Source organism: Triticum dicoccoides, chromosome 3B (genome assembly GCF_002162155.2).
Source record: "Triticum dicoccoides isolate Atlit2015 ecotype Zavitan chromosome 3B, WEW_v2.0, whole genome shotgun sequence".
Classification (NCBI taxonomy): Eukaryota; Viridiplantae; Streptophyta; class Magnoliopsida; order Poales; family Poaceae; genus Triticum; species Triticum dicoccoides.
In genome coordinates, this window is record NC_041385.1 from 759213258 (window position 1) to 759219294 (window position 6037).

The 6037-nt window shown below is 41.1% G+C and overlaps 1 long non-coding RNA gene across 1 annotated transcript; it reads left to right on the forward strand.

Annotated features, from left to right (window-relative positions):
• The first annotated feature begins 1594 nt into the window (after nt 1–1594).
• Nucleotides 1595–3287, forward strand: LOC119282083. The gene is made up of 4 exons (XR_005138627.1): nt 1595–1920; nt 2075–2341; nt 2563–2615; nt 2949–3287. It is a non-coding gene; the product is annotated as an uncharacterized LOC119282083 (long non-coding RNA).
• The last annotated feature ends 2750 nt before the right edge of the window (nt 3288–6037 follow it).

Genomic DNA, 6037 nt, shown 5'->3' on the forward strand with positions numbered 1-6037 from the left:
CTGCTATGTACTTAATGCAAACAGAAACCAACACTTAGCATAATTGAATCACTAACTTCCTGCAAACTTCAAACCACTACACAATTACTAAATCCATCCAGCATAACTGAATCCACTAAGCATAATTGCCCATCTTTTGGATTTAATTTATAAACAAGTTTCAAAACGGGAAGAACATATGAATTTGTGAACAAATTTTAAAAAATGGGAACATTTTTTCAATTCCAACTTTTTTTTCACAAACACGAACATTTGTTTTTCAAAAATGTGATTTTTAAAATTTTGAAAAAATTTAAAGATGGGATTTTTTTGAATTTATGAAAAATGCTGGAAAAAGGAACATTTTTTAAAACAGGAACATTTTGGATAAAAGGAACGGTTTTTTGCATCTGTGAACAAAATTTGAAGCTCGAAACAAATTTTTTAAAAAGTGAATAATATGAAACTATATTGAATTTGCGAATGACACTTGAAAACCTGTTTTTTAGCTTATGAACATATTTTGAAAGGAGAATATTTTAAAAAAAATCAAGAACAACTTTTGAATTTGTGAAAATACTTTGAAACATGAACAATTTTTGAACTTATTAACATTTTTCCAAACATGCGAACATTTTTTTGAAAATAATGATTTTTTGAACCTCTAAATAAAATAAAAAACAGGAACATTTGAACATTTTTAATTTTTTTGAAATTATGAAAAAGAAAAATAGAACAAGAAATTGAGTACAAAAAGGAACTATGAAAGAAATAGAAAAAAACAAAAAAAATATAGACGAAAAAAAATGAAACGGAAAAAACGAAAAAGGAGAATAAAAAGAAAGAAAAACCACAAATGAAAAACCAAAAACCACCGAAAACCGGTTCAAGAACCTTCCCAAAACCGGCCGGGAAGCTTCTAGGAGGTTCGCAGAACCGAGAACTGCAACACGTTTTATTTCGTAATTGGGTCGGCCCACCGTGTTCGCTAGTCGCTAGCTCTGTGCGAATCGGCGACAGTTTGTCGTAGAGAGCAGCAAATAGGAATTTCCCAAAAATTCAACGTGTGATATGGTACCAAAAATGTCACCGGAGCAGCGGTCCAGCCGAATATAATACTAGACGTCCAAATTGTGACACAGAAGTGGCCCAATACGTTTAGTGATTGTTTGTAGCGACCACATAACGAGGGGACGTTGGATTAAGATAGCTAATCTGAGCCAGAAATGCCTAGAAATAATGACCAAACGACTGTGAATTTATAATCTATAATATCTAAATAGTTCATCCCCACTATCCTATTTCTTTTGACATGCAACCTATCACCTCATCACTTGTCACATCAGCATTTTTCTTCCTATCATCACCAGTCTATATGGCCATGTTGTATTTATCTGACTTAAATAACCGGCCGAAGCCCAGCTATATTTCCCCTAGATGAAGACCGATCAGCCTTAAATCACCCACCAAAACGCCTCTCTCTCGAGAAATGGAAAGACCTCAGTGTGGGCCTATATGGCCATGTTGTATTTATCTGACTTAAATAACCGGCCGAAGCCCAGCTATATTTCCCCTAGATGAAGACCGATCAGCCTTAAATCACCCACCAAAACGCCTCTCTCTCGAGAAATGGAAAGACCTCAGTGTGGGGCTGCGGCCGCATCGTCTGCCTGGTCCTCTCCTCGGTTTCTCAGCATCAACGATTAATTTCTCTCAGCAACAAATCTCTTGCTATTAATTTTCACGCCGGCACTCTGCCTTCTCTTACTAATGATCTCCTCCACCAACGCACATTCCTTCCATCTAGACAACAAGCTTTGTGTGAAGGAGCAGGTCCTTGTATGCCTGTGCCCGGGCTGTGGAGCGATCGAGGTTGAGCACCGGAGGAGCAGACTATGGAGTCGCGGACGAGGGAGCATCTAGCGGCGGGTCGGCGTGAAGGTGCGTTTGGCAGTACCAGTGATAGGGATTGGATCGATTTCTCTCGATTCATGCGCTCGGTGAAGCCACCTCCTCTCATATTGTACTGCGCTAGCTACATGCCATCTTCTTTGTTGTACGTTTTTCTTCCTTCTCTTAAAATCACACTTGACAGGTTGGAGCTCGGCCGCCATGGCGATTTGGAGGCTGAGTGCTAGACACGGAGTACTCTGTTCCGCCATCGGCTCATCTGACCATCCCTGTGATAGATCCACGCGCCACGGCCTCTGATGGCACCGCCGCCACCGTGTAATCGTGTCTCCCTCGTATGCCTTCAGATTGCGAGCTTCCTCATGTAGTAATCGAACGAAAAGCGAAGAAACTGATCTCCCCGTGCTCTTCAACAGCCAGATCCAAGCCACAGGACGAAACCTTTTGATCTGTACGTATCTCTTCCTTCCTAATATATGTTCCTTTATTTAATCCCTCCCACTTCCATATCATGTCATCTTGGCTATAGGAGATCACGTGGTTTGCTTCTTCTTGGATGTTGCTTCCTTGTGCCAGTTCTGCTTGCCTAGCACAAAAAGCTTTTTACGTGTCTGGCTGTTTGCTTGAGATACATCGTGTTTCAGAGGTTGAGTTATTGGTTCGTTCTTGTAGGCGTGTGGAAATTATGATGGATGTTGCCGTTGATGGAAAATAGGTTCCGACCGGTAAGCAACCGTATATGACCTCAACACTTGGTTCCTGCTGTATTTATTATCTCATTTTTATCTCCCTACTTGCTTTAGTTCCTTAATATTCTTCCTTCTATATGTAGCAATTGCACGATCCGCACTGCTTATTTGAATTGCAACCATGGATGTGTTCTTGCAAATATGACAATGTGTATTCAGATTTCTGGGCAACAAGCCAGTTGGTTCTTTACTTATTTTTTTCAGTTACCTTTTGCATTGGCAGATGTTTAATGATGTGAAGATCTTAGCAATATATCTTTAGGGGATAATGAAGTATTCATTGTTATTCTTAATTGTGTTTTGTATCAGGCATTGGCGACGATGAACAAAAGACGCATTGCTCCCTTTCTCATCTTCAGGGGATAATGAAGTATTCATTGTTATTCTTATTTGTCTTTTGTATCAGGCACTTGCGAAGTGGCGATGAAGATCGAAAGACGCGTTGCTCCCGTTCTCATCTGAAAACATACTTTTTTACAACAGAATTTGTTTGTTATATATTTTTATTTCACCTTTTACGTGCATCTACCCTGATTGAAACCTGCACATGTCTTTTGCTGAATTCCACGGTTTCTTCAAACTACCATATGTCATGGTCTTCCACCGTTTTGAATTAGAAAAGCTCAGAAGAAATACATAGATTTCTGATGTCCCGGAGAGCCTTCGACCACTTATGCTAACTGAATGTACTGGTCCAATCTGAGTTGACTTTTTTTACTCTAGATCTCAAAAAAAGAAACTCAAAAGAAATACATAGATGCAATTGCAATAATGAAGAACATAAAAGAACAAGTGTTTTTTTCTCTCAGAAAATTAAGAACCATATTTTTTTTACTTCCAAATGCGAGTCTACGCCTGAAAACACCGTTGATACATTGTTGAGTATGAAAGAAACTGGGACATTATACAAGGCACCCACAAACAATATCAAATAGATACTAAACTTGAATCACCTATCTATAAACATATTGTTTTGTTGATTATTATCACTTCTATATGAAATCTACCATATTTTGATTCAAATTGTTATCTTCTTTGTTATCTTAATGCTACTTAGAAACACAAAAAATTCCCGCAGCAACGCGCGGGGGTATTATCTAGTGATATTAATAATTCTGTCGCACCTCTCGTCCCCAAACCAGACCCCAAACCCTACCCACCCGACGTCATCTTGGCCTCCCTCCCCTCTTCCATCCGCCGGCTTGGGGAGTGGTGAGCGGTGACCCGTCCTCCTTCATTGTTTTTAATAACAATAATAATTAAGAAACATAGTACAAACGGAGACGCTCACATACAGGCATTCATGCTCACTGTCGGTGTCAAAACCAGCGGACATCGGGTAGGGGGTCCCGAACTGTGCGTCTAGGCGGATGGTAACAGAAGACAAGGGACACGATGTTTTACCCAGGTATGGGCCCTCTTGATGGAGGTAAAACCCTACGTCCTGCTTGATTGATATTGATGATGTGGGTATTACAAGAGTAGATCTATCACGAGATCAAGGAGGCTAAACCCTAGAAGCTAGCCTATGGTATGCTTGTTATTCGTCCTATGGACTAAAGCCATCCGGTTTATATAGACACCAGAGAGGGCTAGGGTTACATAGAGTCGGTTACAATGGTAGGAGATCTACATATTCGTATCGCCAAGCTTGCCTTCCACGCCAAGGAAAGTCCCATCCGGACACGAGACGAAGTCTTCAATCTTGTATCTTCATAGTCTTGGAGTCCGGCTGATCATGATAGTTCGGCTATCCGGACACCCCCTAGTCCAGGACTCCCTCACTCACCCTATAAGCACCTTCGAGAGACTGAGTCGTCAGATCTTAAGATTGATGAAGTCGCAATAGACGCCTTGTAGTTGATGGACACGCCATACTGCTAAAGAATATCATCGAAGAACCTAATATAAATCTAGAAAATATACGAGCACTCGTGTTAAGTCCGAGACTTGTACTTAGGTGGGCTGGTTCCATCACAAGGAATATAACCTTTAAGTTATCAATTCACTCTTTGTTTTTTTAGGCCATGTTATCCTTTTGTTTTTGTTTCACAAACAACATCGGCGAGCTGGCTCTAGCGATGACGCATTGGAACAAGGTCTCTCTACCTAGACTCGATGTTAACGTAGGGCCTGTTAGTGTTGGTGTCATAACTGTTGGTTCCTTTTGGATCTTGACAAATTTTTTTGAGCTGCGGATGTTGACATTTGATGTGTCCATCAAGTGAAGCAATTGGTTGATTATTGGCGCAATGGCTCCAATCTTTTCATTCCTTTTGTTCCGCGTCAATGTCCATTTTCTGTTACTCTCTAGATCGGTGACGAGGGATTATAAATCTAGACTGCGTGGGGTGTTGTCCCAACCAATGTTTCTTTAGTGACTATTAGATCTTGTTGCTCGCAGCGAGTGGCTATTGCGCTCCTCAAAACTTTTGTACGACAATATCGTTTGCAAGTCTGACTATTCTTTACTACCCGTTCAACGTATTTTTTAAGCTCTGATGGACAATGAGCAAGTGAATGAAGAAGACCAGTATGATTTTCGATGTAGTTTTATTTTAAAATTTTGTTTTGTGTCTTGTTCTTTGATTGTCCTGTGTTTTCGATGATACTAGGGCTAGTTCTTTTGGCGGCTTAAAAAATAACCCGCCTCCTTCCCAGCTTTCTTCATAAGTCACCTTCCTCATTCATTGAGACTTCTAAACTAGTTATGGTATAACTAATTTAAAAGCCTCAACAAATTCAGGGAGCGGCTTATTTTTTAAGCTGGGAGAGGTGGCTTATTTTTAAGCCACCAAAAGAATTGGTCGTAGACATCTCTACTACCTAAAAGAAATGGAGTGTTCGGTCCCCCGTCATACATCGAGTTTTCGTCCGTCGCTCCCCCGCGTCGTCCATCCCACCTCCTGATTTTTCTCCTTCCTCGCACGGTCAGTGATTGAAAAAAAATCGTAACTCAATCCCCTACGCCTCCTACGGTGCACCCAGATTTGATTCCTTTTTCACCTCAGCACGCTCGTTCCCTCTACCTGTATCCAACCCGTGACAAGCCCCGACGCCAAGAGATTTCACGGGTGTAACAGATTGGAGAGAGGGAGAGATTTTTATGGAAGAGAATGATTTTCATGGAAAAATTTATGGAAGGAGAGAGAGATTTTAACGGGAGTAAGAGCATGTCCAACGGCCGCACAAAAGTTCCGCGCCTAGTAAACGTTATAGCGCGCCACTGTAGCACTTTTAATGCGACGGGACTAACTTTGCTTTAGCAGGCGCCCAAAAAACAGATAGTGCAAATTGTGAAGCGCGCACAATCCGGCGCCCTAAAATATGCTGCGCGCGATAGCGTTTTTCGGCGCGCGCCCAAAATATTTTAGCACTACAGCTTCTGCTAGAGCTGT